Genomic DNA, 16300 nt, shown 5'->3' with positions numbered 1-16300 from the left:
AGAAAAGCCCCACGTTCAAAAACGGTGGGCACAGACCAAACAGGTAGTGCAGGGAGTTGTGGGCTCTGCCAGTAGGAGCTGCTTGTCTTCAGATTGGCACATGAACTGGATCGCAGTTTCAACTAGAGCAGGCATTTTCAAAGTGGGGTGGTGTTGGGAGGGTCGCGGAGCCATATATCGTGGCATTCCCGATCTCGTGAATTCAGGTGCAACAGCCGCAGCAGCTGGATTTTTTAAAATAACGGCCGCAACCGGTTTTAAAAATGCAGGCGTGCCCGCTCATCAGTGCGCATGCCCGGAGCCCAGAGAGAAACACCGCCTCCTGACGTCAGCAGGCTGGCCCAGGAGCTTAAAAAAAAAGCAATTCAGTCTTCCTGCAGTCTTCTGTAATCTGTCTTGAATATGCTCAATGTGTGAGCCTGCATGTGTGAATTTTAGAGATTAAAAAGATTCACAATACTTTGAGTTAAGTAATTGCTCCTCATCTATGTCTAAAAACGTTGCATTGTAATTTGCAGACTATACCCCCAGGCTGTAAACCAACCATGGGAGGAAAAGTTACATCCTGCATCTGCTCTGTAGGATCCTGAGAGAATAGTGCCTGTTTCAATGAGATCATTTCTCATTCTTCACTACTCTGGACTGTAGGATATAAACCCAGGCTCACCTCTCGCATTAAAGGTAAGAGAAAATGGTGGGTCACGAAGGTCGGCCAGCGTGGGTCCCGAAAGATGGCCGCTTGGTACAAATGGGTCCTCGGCAAAAAAAGTTTGAAAAACAAGGCATCAAGCCTTAATGCGAACGAGCAGCCCACCAAGCAGTACAAGAATGCCGCACTCTCATGGAGATGGGTTGCCAGCTATCCGAGGTTGATATAATGGTGTTCGGTCTTTGGGGTACCTTTTAGAAGATTCTTAAACTCAGCTTAAAATCAAAATTTGATCAAACTGGAGAACGGAGAGATGAACATAAATGATAACAATTACAATACAGAAGGACATGAATTTTGTACCTAACGCCTATAATAATGCTGACCATCTCATCTGGCCTCCTGCACTCGTGATTCCATGGATTTTTAATTTTAATATTTATCTTTCTTGCCATACAGTGTGAAGCACATCAACAGTATTAAAATCAAGAACATCAGACAATACTTACACAAAAATCAAAATGTTCCTAACAAATCTTCTAAAAGTCACATTTTCAGCATTCATAACAAAATCAGACAAAACATTCCAAGTATCGACAATTCCATGTGAATTTCTTTTTACAAGTAACGACGTGAACCAAATTTCTATCGTTTATTCTGATGACCACACAAAGTACTGTAATTGTCAGTGAGGAACTTCCCAGGCTTAGAGGTAGTGAGGCCACATATCAATTTATAAACTTCAACTAAATCAAAAATCAATCCTTTCTAAAGATTGTAATCCAAGAAATCTTAATTGCTCCTCATAAGATATTCCCCTCTTGCCTTCCATTCTCCTGATAACACGTCTTTACACTCTCTATAAGCTGTATATCCCTCTGAAAGTGTGGATTCCAAACTGGATGCATACTCCAGATGTGTGCGTACCAACTGATCATAGAGTAAGATGAACACTTAACGTCCCGACTCAAAAAGGATGCATTCAGCGCTCGTAAGACGTTTTGTGCCCACGTACTTCCTAAGCCACATAATTCGTAAACTTCAAATTACTTGTAACAGTCACACCTAAATCCTTTTCAATGGTTGAATATACTAAAGGATAGCCATCGATATGATACTGTGAATCAGGTTTACTGTGGCCAAAATGGAGAACTGAACACTTTGCCACCTTAAAGGTAAGTTACCACTCCTTTGACCTCTGCACCATAGTAGAGAGTTCTGTCACTCTGGAGAAGTACGTTTGAGAGCCCTGGATTATTTCTCCTAACTTCCAAATATGTTTTAATTGTCATCCGCATATTTCAAAACATTCAAATTTCAAAAATCCCATTCTTCCCACAACCCATTTCTTTTCAAAAAGATTTATCCAATTATGTTTTAAATGATCTAGTCTTGTAATCTATAGCTACTTGGGATGAAGGAACCCAAGGAGGTTCGGTGCAGACTTAATGGGTTGAATGGCCTCCTTCTGCACTGTAGAGATTCTATAACTATCAGTTCAAAACTCATTTTTGCCTTTCCCACTTGGCACTTGCTTTCTATTTACTCAAAGTAGTCACCAGGTTCCATTCTGCTCTTGTTACGGGTGTTGCGTCCTATCACCACATTGCAGTTGCTCGTTTCCACAGCCACCTCAGTCCAATATCTCCCTCCTGCCGCTTACTCAGCTCAAATTGAACATCTCACTGCTACTTTCCATACAATCCCCCTCTCTCAATCCTCTGGGCTTTTACCCGATCTCCCTCTGAACTCCTGAATTCTCATTCAACAAGAACTTACATGTATATTAGCACTTGTTAAGGTAGGAAATATTTCAAGGTACACCACAGGCACTTATGCAGGCAGAGGTTAAGATCAAGCCAAAAACCTTGATCAAAGAAGAAAGTTGTAAGGAGAATCTTCAAGGACAGAGAGCTAGGTAGGTGTAGCAAATATATTGCAGAGCCTCGGGCCTAGAAGAGTTGAGGCATGGCTGGGAGCAGGGATGCATAATAATAATAATCTTTATTATCACAAGTAGGCTTACATTAACAATTCAATGAAGTTACTGTGGAAATCCCCTGGTTGCACATTACGGCACCTGTTCGGGTACACCAAGGGAGAATTCAGAATGTCCAATTCACCTAACAAGCACGTCTTTCGGGACTTGTGGGAGGAAACCGGAGCACCCGGAGGAAACCCACGCAGACACAGGGAGAACGTGCAGACTCAACACAGACAGTGATCCAAGCCGGGAATCAAACCTGGGACCCTGGAGCTGAGAGGCAACGGTGCTAACCACTGTGCTACCGTGCATGAGGCCAGAGTTAGAGTAACAAAGAATTCTTGGAGGTCTGGGGCTAGAAGAAATAGCACCAACTCCATTCACTGCCTGAAAGGGTGGTAGAGGTGGGAACTAAGAAGTATATAGATGAGCACCTGAAATGTGATAGCACACAAAGCTATAGACCAAGTGTTGGAAAAAGGGATCAGAATAAATAGGTGCTTGATGGCCAACGCAGACACAGTGGGCTGAAGGTCTTCTTTCTGTGCTGCATACCTGTATGATACGGCACGGTGGGACTGTGGTTAGCACTGCTGCCTCACAGCGTCAGGGTCCCGGGTTCAATTCCAACCTCGGGTTCCTGTCTGTGTGGAGTTTGCACATTCTCCCCGTATCTACGTGGGTTTCCTCCGGGTGCTCCGGTTTCCTCCCACAGTCCAAAGATGTGCAGGCTAGGTAGATAGGCCATGTTAAATTGCCCCCAACTGTCCAAAGGATGGGTGGGGGTTACAGGGATGAGGTGGGGTTTGGGCATAGGTTGGGTGGTCTTTCAAAGGCTCGGTGCATACTCACTGGGCTGAATGGCCTCCTTCTGCACTATAGGGATTTTATGATTCTATTCTATGACTCTGGCCATTCTTGCTGGCGGGATCCTCCAGCCCCACGGGCGGTGAACCCCCGCCCTGGGTTTCCCGGCAGAAGGAGAGTATTGCATAGAACGGGAAACCCCGTTGACAGTGAAACACGCAGCTCGGGGGGGGGGGGGGGGGGGGGGGATGTTGAAAATCCCACACAATGACTCTTTATCTCATGGCTAGATGAAAGCTAGGCCATGAAGTGATTCGAATAGAAGAATAAAAAATTTAAGAAGGTAGTGCTGTAGACCAGAAATTGATTTAGGTCAGCCAGTACAGGAGTGATGTGTGAGCAGAGCTCTGTGGGGTAGGAAGCAGAAGAGCGGAGTTTCGAATGTTTTGGATGATTTCAAGTTTATGTGCTTTCAGACCTGAAAATTGTTTCAAAATTCTGTAACTGTAAACAGACACTAGATGGCAGCAATTCAAACTTAATGATCAAATGAATGAACAAATCATTCATTCATTATGACCTCTTGTGCCCTCAACTGCAATTCTGCTTTGTAATTCAAACCCTCCATCCAAAGTCTATTATTTCTGACGTTCATGTGAAATCATATCTGAAAATGTACAGTAAACAAGTGGCACCACAAATCAGCTTATAATGGGTCTGAAGACAATATTCATCATATCACAACAGTTTCTGTGATCTGATGCACAAACATTTATGTAGCATGTGACTTCAGGGTTAATTTTTTGCTGCTAAATTCTGTCTCTGCCATTTTAATGAGAAGGTAATGACAACATTGAAACAGTTTAGAGAGGATTCTGATGCAAATCTCTTATCATAGAATCCTTACAGTGCAGAAGCAGCCCATTCAGTAAAGTAAGGTAAGGTAAAAAAAAGTAATCTTTATTGTCACAAGTAGGCTTACATTAACACTGCAATGAAGTTACTGTGAGAAGCCACTAGTCACACAACGGCACCTGTTCGGGTACACAAGAGGGAGAATTCAGAATGTCCAATTCACCTAACAGCATGTCTTTCGGGACTTGTGGGAGGAAACCGGAGCGCCCGGAGGAAACCCACACACAGAGAGAACATGCAGACTCCACACAGACAGTGACCCAAACCGGGAATCGAACCTGGGACCCTGGAGCTGTGAAGCAACAGTACTACCCACTGTGCTACAGTGCTGGTGGGATCGAGCCCATCAAGTCTGCACCCACCCTCCGACGGTCCACTCCCCCGATCACCCCGCCCTATTCCCATAACCCCATAATCTAACCTGCACATCTCTGGGCAGTAAGGGATAATTTAGCATGGCCAATCTACCTAACCTGCACACCTTTGGACTGTGGAAGGAAACTGGAGCACCCGAAGGAAACCCACACAGACACAGGGAGAACGTGCAAACTTCACTCAGACAGTCAACCAATGAAACTCAGGTCCCTTGCGCTGTGAAACAGCAGTGCTAACCACTGTGCCACGTGCCACCCTTATGTTATGTGCGAAAGTAACAAATTATACCACATACCACCAGTATGTTATGTTTTTTCAGTTAAGCGTGCAGGTACAGAAGGTGGTAAAGAAAGTAAATGGTAGGTTGACCTTCATAGCGAGAGGATTAGAGTACTGGAGCAGGATGTTATGTTTTTTCAGTTAAATGTGAAGAACTCTTACGTTCCCTGAGTGAGCTTCAAAGATACATGCTCTCAAGCAGAATTCCCACATTGTCCCACCTTCCCAATTCCCTGGTGGGGCATTCCCCAACCACACAAATCTTTGTCTAAAACACTTTCTCCTAACTTCCGGCTTGTTTCGCTTGGTGATCTTAATATTTGGAGCTGTGGTGACTGATTGACCAGTCGAAACAGTTTTCCTCAGTTCATCTCAGAGACCTCGGGCGAGCGCTGTTCAGTACCGATCGCCACAAATGGGGACCAGGCGGAACGGCACTCGTGGGGGTCTCCCAGGGGATTGGAGGCCCCCAGGCACATGCCCTTTGGAGAGGGTGGTACCCTGGCACTGCTGGTGCCACCTGGGCACCCTGGCTGTGCCATCTGGGTGCCAGACTGGTACTGCCAAGGTGCCAAGCTGACATTTTATTCGTGGTGATGATCCCAAGCAGGTGTTTTTTTGGGGGGGAAGCTCTCATTGTGAAAAACTGGGCAGCACGGTAGCATTGTGGATAGCACAATTGCTTCACAGCTCCAGGGTCCCAGGTTCGATACCAGCTTGGGTCACTGTCTGTGCGGAGTCTGCACATCCTCCCCGTGTGTGCGTGGGTTTCCTCCGGGTGCTCCGGTTTCCTCCTACAGTCCAAAGATGTGCAGGTTAGGTGGATTGGCCATGATAAATTGCCCTTCGTGTCCAAAATTGCCCTTAGTGTTGGTGGGGTTAGTGGGTTATCACAGGAAGTAGTTGAGGCCAAAACATTGCACGTCTTCAAGAAGCAGTTAGTTGTAGCACTTAGTGTGAAGGGGATCAAAGGATATGGGGGGGAAAGCAAGTTAAGCTATTGAATTGGGTGATCAGCCATGACCATAATGAATGACAGAGCAGGCTTGAAGGGCCGAATGGCCCCCTCCTGCTCCTCTTTTATATGTTTTTATATGGTCGCTATGAACCATAATGGAGTCCACCATCTCCCACATGCTGCAGCTACAACACACCTCCTTGCCCTCCCTCCCCATTTTATTTAGATTTTCAATTTGTTTTTAATTTCACTACTGATCTTTAGTTTTCACACTAACTTTTTTCTATCTAGCCTTCAATCTCAAAGCATGTCCAAAAAGGTAGAAGAGAGAAATACTTGCCTACCACTCAGTTACCTGTGATATTACAAGGGCGATGTTGGATGACATAGAACATTACAGCGCAGTACAGGCCCTTCGGCCCTCGATGTTGCGCCGGCCTGTGAAACCACTCTAAAGCCCATCTACACTATTCCCTTATCGTCCATATGTCCATCCAATGACCATTTGAATGCCCTTAGTGTTGGCGAGTCCACTACTGTTGCAGGCAGGGCATTCCACGCCCTTACTACTCTCGGAGTAAAGAACATACCTCTGACATCTGTCCTATATCTATCTCCCCTCAATTTAAAGCTATGTCCCCTCGTGCTAGACATCACCATCCGAGGAAAAAGGCTCTCACTGTCTACCCTATCCAATCCTCTGATCATCTTGTATGCCTCAATTAAGTCACCTCTTAACCTTCTTCTCTCTAATGAAAACAGCCTCAAGTCCCTCAGCCTTTCCTCATAAGATCTTCCCTCCATACCAGGCAACATTCTGGTAAATCTCCTCTGCACCCTTTCCAATGCTTCCACATCCTTCCTATAATGCGGCGACCAGAATTGCACGCAATACTCCAAATGTGGCCGCACCAGAGTTTTGTACAGCTGCAACATGACCTCATGGCTCCGAAACTCAATCCCTTTACCAATAAATGCTAACACACCGTACGCCTTCTTAACAACCCTCTCAACCTGGGTGGCAACTTTCAGGGATCTATGTACATGGACACCGAGATCTCTCTGCTCATCCACACTGCCAGGAATCTTACCATTAGCCCAGTACTCTGTCTTCCTGTTATTCCTTCCAAAATGAATCACCTCACACTTTTCTGCATGAAACTCCATTTGCCACCTCTCAGCCCAGCGCTGCAGCTTATCTATGTCCCTCTGTAACTTGTAACATCCTTCCGCACTGTCCACAACTCCACCGACTTTAGTGTCATCTGTAAATTTACTCACCCATCCTTCTACACCCTCCTCCAGGTCATTTATAAAAATTACAAACAGCAGTGGCCCCAAAACAGATCCTCGTGGTACACCACTAGTAACTGGACTCCAGTCTGAACATTTCCCATCAACCACCACCTTCTTCCAGCTAGCCAATTTCTGATCCAAACTGCTAAATCACCCTGAATCCCATGCCTCTGTATTTTCTGCAGTAGCCTACCATACCTTATCAAACGCTTTACTGAAATCCACATACACCACATCAACTGCTTTACCCTCATCCACGTGTTTGGTCACCTCAAAGAACTCAATAAGGTTTGTGAGGCACGACCTACCCTTCACAAAACCGTGTTGACTATCTCTAATCAAATTATTCTTTTCCAGATGATTATACATTCTATCTCTTATAAACCTTTCCAAGATTTTGCCCACAACAGAAGTAAGGCTCACTGGTCTATAGTTACCGGGGTTGTCTGTACTCCCCTTCTTGAACAAGGGGACAACCTTTGCTATCCTCCAGTCTTCTGGCACTATTCCTGTAGACAAAGATGACTTAAAGATCAAAGCCAAAGGCTCAGCAATCTCCTCCCTAGCTTCCCAGAGAATCCTAGGATAAATCCCATCCGGCCCAGGGGACTTATCTATTTTCACAAATTCCAGAATTGCTAACACCGCCTCCTTATGAACCTCAAGTCCTTATGAACCTCAGCTGTACCTTATCTCCCAGCTATCTGTCCTTGGTCTGCTCCTGCTCCATAACCTGTGGACATAGTAAGGAAATAAGATAAAGCAAAACCTTCCTCCCCCAGTTCACTAAAATCCCACACTTACATTAACTCTAGAGTTTCACTCTCTGCAGTTAACACTAAAGCGAGGATATAATCTCCCCATGTCTGCGTCGGTCTCCTCTGGGTGCTCCGGTTTCCTCCCACGGTCCAAAGATGTCCAGGTTAGGTAATTGGCCATAATAAATTGCCCTTCGTGTCCAAAGGGGTTGGGTGTGGTTCCTGGGTTGTGGGGATGGGATGGGGGCGTGGGCTTGGGTGGGGTGCCCTTTCCAAGGGCCGGTGCAGACTCGCTGGGCCAAATGGCCTCCTGCACTGCAAATTCTTTAATAAGAAAAGACAACGGATAATTAGCACGTGGCAGAGTTACCACAAATGATAAAAGTCCCTGGAACACTTAGGACAGAAAAAGCCATTCATTACAGCACTCAAATGTTTTTTTTTTTTAAAATAAATGTTTCATTAAAGTTTTTCCAATGAGCGTTTTTACATAACAAAAATAGAAATACAGATAGTAATAAAAAAATAACAATAAACATAGCCCAAAGCTTACAATGAAACTACTTACACTACAGAATTTAAAATTTTTTTTTTTTTAAACAAACAGTTTTTTTAAACAGTTGTCTCCATGCCCAACTCACATTGTATCAACAGTACCCCTCCCCCCCCCCCCAGGATGCTGCTGCTGCTGCTGACACTTACTGCTCCCCTAGAAAGTCAAAGAAAGGTTGCCACCGCTGGGAGACCCTCTCAAGGCGAACTTTATTCGCTCCAGGCTGAGGAACCCCGCCATGTCGCTAACCCAGGTCTCCACACTCGGGGGTTTCGAGTCCCTCCACATTAACAGAATCCGTCTCCAGTCTACCAGGGAGGCAAAGGCCAGTACCTCGGCCTCTTTCGCTTCCTGCACTCCCGGATCCTCTGCCACCCTAAATATCGCTACCGCTGGGCTTGCCTTCACCCGAGCGTCCAAAACCCTAGACATCACCCTTACAAACACCTGCCAGAATCCTTTAAGCGCGGGGTATGCCCAAAACATGTGGGCATGTGTCCCCACACACCTCGGGCACCTGTCCACCACCCCAAAAAACCTACTCATTCTTGCCGCCGTTATATGCGCCCGATGCACCACCTTAAACTGGATTAATCCGAGCCTGGCACATGATGAGGAGGAGTTCACCCTGCCCAGGGCATCAGCCCACAGGCCCTCATCCAGCTCCTCGCCCAGCTCCTCCTCCCACTTATCCTTCAACTCCCCCACTGAGGCTTCCTCTACTTCCTGCAGCTCATGAATTATGTCCGACACCTTCCGCTCCCCTACCCAGGCGCCAGACACCACCCTATCCTGGATCCTTCATGGGGGCAGCCGCGGGAATGTCCCCACTTGTTTTCTAAGGAAGTCCCGAACCTGAAGGTACCTGAATGCATTCCCTGGGGGCAGGCCGAACCTCTCCTCCAGCACCTGCATGCTGGGGAAAACCCAGTATATAAACAGGTCCCCCATCCTCCTAATACCTGCCCTATACCAGCCTTGGTATCCCCCATCCAACCTACCCGGAGCAAATCTGTGGTTATTCCGTATCGGGGTCCACACTGAGGCCCCCTCCTCTCCCCCGTGTCTCCTCACTGCCCCCAGATCCTCAGTGCCGCCGTCACCACCGGACTAGTGGTGTATCGCGCCGGCGAGAACGGCAGCGGAACCGTAACAAGTGCCCCTAGACTGGTGCCTCTCCACGCCGCCGCCTCCAGCCGCCCCCCTCCTCCATCATCCATCACCTGATCATGGCCGCCCAGTAATAACTGCAGAAGTTCGGCAGAGCCAGTCCCCCCCCCCCCCCCCCCCAAAAGAATACCCTTTTGACTCACGGAGTTGTCGGAGGGAGGATCCCTTTCTCCTTTGCCTCATTGAAGGTTCTCATCAGGAGCGGGCTCAACAGCTCCGAGAACTCCTTATAAAATTCTGCGGGGAAGCCGCCCGGGCCCGTAGCCTTGCCCGTCTGCATGCCTGCCAGCTCCCTGACTACCTCCTCCAACCCAATCGGGGCCCCCAGTCCCTGCACCCGCTCTGCTTCCACCCTTGAGAACCTCAACCGGTCCATGAACCGCCTCATCCCTTCCCCCTCCCCGGGGGGGTTCCGACTCGTATAACCTTCCGTAGAACTCCCTGAAGACTTCATTGACCCTCTCTGGGCTCAGCACCATGTTGCCTTCCCTATCCCGCATTCCCCCAATCTCTGGCCGCCTTCCTCCTGCGCAGCTGGTGCAGCAGCATCCTACTAGTCTCCCCATACTCCTAAACTGCCCCCTTCGCTTTCCTCAGCTGCGCCTCCGCCTTCCCCGTGGACAGCAAGTCAAACTCCACCTGTAATTTCCGGCGCTCGTTCAACAGCCCCCCCTCTGGGGCCTCCGCGTACCTCCTATCTACCCTGAGTATCTCTCCCACCAGTCTCTCCCCCTCCGCCCTCTCCTTCTCTCTATGGGACCTAATGGAGATTAACTCTCCCCTAATGACCGCCTTCAGAGCCTCCCAAACCACTGCCACCGTCACCTCTCCTGTGTCATTCTCTCCCACATAGTTCTCAATACTCCTCCTTATCCGCCCGCACCCCTCTTCGTCCGTCAGCAGCCCCACATCCAGTCGCCAGAGAGGGCGCTGACCCCGTTCCGCCCCCAGTTGTAGGTCCACCTAGTGCGGGGCATGGTCCGAGACCGCAATGGCCGAGTATTCTACCCCCTCCACCCTTGGGATTAACGCCCTACTCAACACAAAGAAGTCTATTCGTGAATAAACTTTATGGACATGGGAGAAAAAGGAAAACCCCATCGTCCTTGGCCGCGTAAACCTCCAGGGGTCCACTCCCCCCATCTGGCCCATGAACTCCCAATAGGCCCTGGCCACCGCCGGCCTCTTTCCCGTTCTGGACTTGGAACGATACAAGCTCGGATCCAAGACCGTATTAAAGTCCCCTCCCATAATCAGGTGACTTAGCTCCAAGTCCGGGATCCTACCCAACACGCGCCTTATAAAGTCCGCATCGTCCCAGTTCGGGGAATATACATTCACTAACACCACCCGGGCCCCCCTGTAGCTTGCCACTCACCATTATATACCTGCCCCCCCTTGTCCACCACGATGCTCCCCGCCTCAAACGCCACTCGTTTACTGACCAAAATGGCCACTCCTCTGGTCTTTGAGTCTAACCCTGAGTGAAACACCTGTCCCACCCATCCTTTCCTTAGCCTCGTCTGGTCCGCGAGCTTTAAGTGCGTCTCTTGCAACATGGCCATGTCCGCCTTCAACCCGTTCAAATGCGAGAACACGCGGGACCACTTGACCGGCCCACTCAGGCCCCTCACGTTCCACGTGATCAGCCTGGTCGGGGGTTAACCATCTCGCCGACTAGCCATCTCCCTTTTTCAGCCAACTGCGTGCCCCCTCCTCCCTCCTCCAGCTCCCCCCCCCCCCCGGCGGCCCCCCCGCCCCCGGCGGCCCCCCCGCCCGACTCTCCATCCATACCCCTCAGTCAGCAAAGCAGCACCCCACCCCCCCGCACCCCCTCTCCTGCCAAGCATCCGCTTAGCTCTGGTTTCCCCCCCATTGTGCGTCCATGAGTCAGCTCACCCATGCTGACCCCGGCCGCTCCCGCCTCTATATACCAACCCTTAACTTGTTGCCTCCTTCGGGCCACCCTCCCCCGGAGGGTAGAGGGGCAAGCGCCATCTGGGACCTCCCCGTGCACCAGACAGCCCGTCTCCCGGGCGTTTCCCGCCCCCTAGCACCGAACACCTGGAAAACAAGCAAAGCAAACAGCAAAACCCCCAACCAAACTAGGGCAGACATGCCCATAAACTTATGCTTTACCCGCTGTCCTCCCCTCGGTCCCCCCCCACCTGCACATTTCACCCCCATACAACAGTCCCTTAGTTCAGGTCCAGCTTCTCCTGCCTGATGAACGACCACGCCTCGTCTGGGGTATCAAAATAGTGGTGCCTGTCCTGGTATGTTACCCACAGTCTCGCTGGGTGCAGGAGCCCAAACTTCACCCCTTTACTGTGGAGGACCGCCTTCGCCCGGTAAAACCTCCACGCCTCCTCGCCAGCTCAGCTCCCAGGTCCTGGTAAATTCGGATCTTGCCATTCTCCCACTTACTGCTCCGCTCTTTCTTCGCCCACCGCAGGACTCGCTCCCGGTCTGCCAAGCGCTGAAACTGTATCACCATCGCCCTCGGTGGCTCGTTTAACCTCGGCTTTCTGGCGAGAACCCTGTGCGCCCAGCTCCAAGAGCCACGGGAAGGCCCCGCGCCCATCAGCGTCCCCAGCATTGTGGCCACGTACGTGCTTGCGTCCGCCCCCTCCGCTCCTTCAGGAATGCCCAGGATCCGCAGATTGTGGCTCCGAGACCTGCACTCAAGGTCATCCAGCCTCTCCTGCCATCACTTATGGAGCGCCTCGTGCGCCTCCACTCTCACCGCCAGGCCCAGGATCTCGCCCTTGTTCTCCGCCACCTTCCTCCTCACCTCCTTAATCTTCTTCACCTTCTGGGTCACCACAATTCTTTCCATGGAGGCCAGCATCTCCATTTTCAGCTCCATGAAGCAGTTTTTAAGGAGCTCCTGCTGTTCTCTGGCCCACTGGGCCCACACCTCCCGACCTTCTCTGGCCGCCATTTTGTCCTCCCGGACCTTCTCGACCTTCTTCCCCTGGTTCGCGCATCTGCCGGCTCCGCTCCTGGTCCTCTCCATGCACCAGCATGGGGGGGGGGCTCTCCCACGTTTGTTCCCACGCTGGTCCCTCCTGTTAATTGCTGCCGCCGCTCCTTTTAGCGGCCCAAAACACCGATCCCGGCAGGAGTTGCCGTTCGCGTAACCTAGCAGGTCATGACCGCTACCGGGACAGCACTCAAATGTTACTACCTCCCATTCAGCAGGATAAATGACACTAAATCAGACAAATAACTAGGGAGAAATCTGGATTTCAAATTTCCCGAGCCGCAGAATATCAGTCCAACTCCCCGCCCTCTGTGGACATAATGAAAGCCAATGCACTAGTCGGATTATCGAAAGACTTAACAGAATCGTCAGATATCACTTTCAGGGTTGTAGGATAATGCATGGCATAATTCATCCTAGCTGTCTTGAGTTGCCTTTGAACTTCATTGAAGCCTTGAATGCTTCAACTGAATCACCGCCGATAAGTCCTGGAAAAAGGCCATTGTCGCTCCCTCGTGGAGACATCTAGGTCCCACCGCGTCTTGCCACCTCCAGGCCCTCAGACAATCTTTAAAATCGTGGAAGCGAATGATTAAAGGCCTGGGACATTGATTGTCCTTCGGCCTCAGAGACAGAAGATCGAATTTGAAATATCCAACCTTTACATCAGCTTAAGAAATGGTGGCAGCCAGTTTTCAAAAAAAAACTTACCAGGAGACAAGCCTTCTACTGCTTCTGGCAGATCGATGACCCAGATATTCTTTCTTCATCCTCGGTTCTCCAAATCTTGCAGGATTTCTGACATTCCATGTAGCTGGTTTTCAAAGCATAACATATGAGCTTTAGCTGAGGAAGCAACATTTTCGAGGTTCAGGATTCTTCCCTCTGTTTCATACAATCATAGAATTTACAGTGCAGAAGGAGGCCATTCGGCCCATCGAGTCTCCCTTGGAAAGAGCACCCTACTTAAGCCCACACCTCCATTCTATGCCCGTAACCCAGTAACCCCATCTAACCTTTTGGACACGAAGGGGCAATTCAACATGGCTAATCCACTTAACATGCACATCTTCTGGACTGTGGGAGGAAACCAGAGCACCCAGAGAAAACCGGAGAACACAGGCACAGGGAGAAAGTGCAAACTCCACAGTCACCAGAATCGATCCCAGGACCCTGGAGCTGTGAGGCAGCAGTGCTAAAAAGGTTAGGAGGGGTTATTGGGTTACGGGGATAGGGTGGAAGTGAGGGCTTAAATGGGTCGGTGCAGACTTGATGGGCCGAATGGCCTCCTTCTGCACTGTATGTTAGGTTAGGTGAATTGGCCATGATAAATTGCCCTTACTGCCCAAAATTGCCCTTAGTGTTGGGTGGGGTTACTGGGTTATGGGTATAGGGTGGAGGTGTTGACCTTGGGTAGGGTGCTCTTTCCAAGAGCCGGTGCATACTCGATGGGCCGAATGGCCTCCTTCTGCACTGTAAATTCTATGATAATCTATGTTCCAACCACTGTGCCACCGTGCCAATATTTAAAAAATTTACTTTTGCAAAAATGATTTGACCCCTCCAAAATTAACCAGCAAGTTCCCCTAAAAGTCAACTACCACCCTGTCTTGGAGGTTTATCCACCTTCCTTTATCATTGTTGGATCAAAATCCGTTACTCCCTCCCAAACTGTGTGGGGTGTACCTTCACTACACAGAATACAGCGCTTCAAGAAAGCAGCTCACCATCACCTTCTAAGAGTAATTAGGGATGGGGAATAAACACTGGCCCCGCCAACAATGGCCTAACCCCGAACGAACAAGAAAGAAAAGACAACTCCCTCCATCAATTGCCCCACCTGGAGGATGCTGCCACCTGCCCCTGTGACCTGCACCTCCCGAAACCGACCCAAAATTTTGGCCTGGGAGGAAAGGATGAACAGAGCTGAGGCATATCTACACAAGGAGAAAAAGTATACATTCACTTTGTAGTACCGAACCAGATTTCAGGTCAATTCCCAGAAATGCAAGTCACAGAAGGAAACAACAACATCATCCAAGTGAGGTGCTATAGGCCAGGGCATGGAAACTCCAAAGTCGATTATGAAGTTCACCTGACCTGACCTACAACCTTTATGTTGAATTTGACTAGGATGAGCACAAAAGTCTTCACTGCAGGTGTGATTCATCAGACTTTATTCAAAACAAGGTTTATTCTAAGAATGTAGTTAACACATATATATATATATATATATATATAAACCAAAGCCCCTTTTCGAGGGTGTGGCCCAGCACACCATTCTCACTTGAATGGGACTGGTCCTTATCCTGAAATTCTAATCCAGGTCCAGCCAGCAGATTCAACCCCTTCCGGAAAACAACTATATCTTTAAAGTTACCAAGTTAGCCACAACCTATGGGCTTTTTACTGGAACAGCTTTTAAAATGAAAACAGAGGAAAAAAACACTTCTTTTCCTTCTACAGTCAAACTGAAACCTTAAAAAAAAACTTTCACCTGACAGCCACAGCCCAATGTGCTCCAAGTCACATGATCAGAGACTAAACCTTTCTTAAAGGGACATTCACATGACCGAGGTAGCCAATGGAAAGAGCCATCCTCTCCCCCCCCCCCCCCCCCCCCCACCCCCACTTGTTCAAGGGACTCAGCCACCGCCGGAAAGGTCAGCGTTCATTGCCCATCCCAATTCATCAAGCTTCTGATTAGTATTCTGCAGCTTGGCCACATGAGCACTCAAACTTTCTGACGGCAAGCCGAGTCTCTGATGTATTACTCTGATAATGCCTGCAGTCATCATTTTTAGCACCGTTGTCGAGCGACTGCTCGGATATCAAGTCGCCATATTGAAAAGCCAGCTCCCTTCCTGCCGAATCTGCATGCGCCCTTTTATTGCCGGTTTTCTTCCTGATTTTCAGCATTTTCCTTCCAATGCTTACCAGAAATGCTCCCAGGGACATACTACCAATTATTAACTTTCAGATTAGGCGAGCATGTGCTGGGCAAACAGGATAAAAGGAATGGGTCAGAGACTCGGCTTGGTGAAGGAAAGTTTGAGTGCACGTGAGGCCGAGCTGCAGAATACTAATAGAAGCTTGATGAAACGGAGGAAAGGATCCTGAATGTTGAGCTGGAAGTGTTAGGCGAATTGGACATTCTGAGTTCTCCCTCAGTGTACCCGAACAGGCGCCGGAATGTGGCGACTAGGATTTTCACAGTAACTTCATTGCAGTGTTAATGTAAACCTACTTGTGACAATAACGATTGTTATTATTAAAGTGAGTGGCACCAGAGCCCGCAGAAAAGCTGCTATTCCCCCCCCCCCCTTGCCATTCCTTGATGACCTCTGGTTTTGTTCTTCCCCACAATAAGAAATGCTTTCTCTCTCTGTCTTCTCTTATCAAAACCTTTCATAATTTAATAGCTCTATGAGCAAAGATATGCCAGCTGGGACAAGTCGGGGTGGTGGGAGTGTCGCTGCTGCTGTAAGGCCCGGCGTCCAGCAGGAGGTGGTGTCGGGGGCGCTGCTGCTGCTGTAAGGCCCGGCGTCCAGCAGGAGGTGGTGTCGGGGG

The sequence above is a fragment of the Scyliorhinus torazame genome, chromosome 15, assembly GCF_047496885.1.
Source record: "Scyliorhinus torazame isolate Kashiwa2021f chromosome 15, sScyTor2.1, whole genome shotgun sequence".
NCBI classification, from domain to species: Eukaryota; Metazoa; Chordata; class Chondrichthyes; order Carcharhiniformes; family Scyliorhinidae; genus Scyliorhinus; species Scyliorhinus torazame.
This window is presented reverse-complemented; position numbering follows the sequence as displayed.